At 41.4% G+C, this 950-nt stretch overlaps 1 pseudogene; it reads left to right on the top strand.

Moving 5' to 3' along the window:
* LOC111734856 overlaps positions 1–621 on the top strand; it is a 2286-nt pseudogene extending 1665 nt beyond the window's left edge.
* The last annotated feature ends 329 nt before the right edge of the window (positions 622–950 follow it).

Here is a 950-nt window from a genome sequence, read left to right as displayed (position 1 = left end):
ATACACACCTTCACGGGAATGGAGTCTACTGTTCTCTTGGCAATGGCTTTTGACCTTTATGTAGCTATCTGTGCACCACTCCATTATACAACTGTCCTGATGCCCTGAGTGCTAGTGGGCCTTGGTGTGTGTATTATAATGCATCTAGTCCTGCTCATGTTGCCCATTCTTTACCTAACCCATTGTGTGCCCTTCTGTGGGCTTGAATTATTGCCCACTCTTACTGTGAACACATGGGTATTGCCAAGTTGGCCTGTGCCAGCATTCGAATTAATGCCATCTATGGGCTTTTTGTGGCTTCTTTTCTTATTTCAGATGTGGCACTGGTTGGAATCTCTTATGCCTACATTCTCCGTGCAGTTCTCTGCCCACCATCTGGAGATGCTTGTCATAAAGCCTTGAGCACATGTAGGACACAACTTGGGGTCATGTGTGTTTTCTATACACCCTCTCTCTTCTCCTTACTCACCTACCAATTTGGCAAAAAAAAATTCCCCGTTATGTTCACATCTTTGTTGCTAATCTTCTGTGGTTATCCCACCTGCTCTCAACCCTATCATTTATGGTGTCAGGACAAAGCAGATTTGTAAGCATGTAACCTGAGTTTTCACCTCAAGATAGGGTCTCTTCTTTCCTTAGTTCTTGAGAGTGTGGGTATAACCGAAAGAAGTTAATTTGGACTCTACTCTAGGTTAATTACATTTTTAAATGTTCCTTGGATCACAATATCTTGCAGATCCTAAAGAAACAAACTTTGGACAGTGCTTTCTGGCCTTAAATCCCAATATTTCCTCTCCATATTGGTGTTGAGTGTTTATTCTTCTGAATATATTGTTCCATACGTAAGAGAAAATACCCCACTGGAAACGCTTTCATTTTTAACCATGGAGTTTTAGAGAAACTCCACAACTCTGTATTTGAAAATCGAATAGTATTCCAACCGAGCACAT

This window comes from Pteropus vampyrus, unplaced genomic scaffold (assembly GCF_000151845.1).
Source record: "Pteropus vampyrus isolate Shadow unplaced genomic scaffold, Pvam_2.0 Scaffold7911, whole genome shotgun sequence".
Lineage (NCBI taxonomy): Eukaryota > Metazoa > Chordata > Mammalia > Chiroptera > Pteropodidae > Pteropus > Pteropus vampyrus.
The sequence above is the reverse complement of the archived record's forward strand: the minus strand, read 5'-3'. Positions and strand labels throughout refer to the sequence as shown.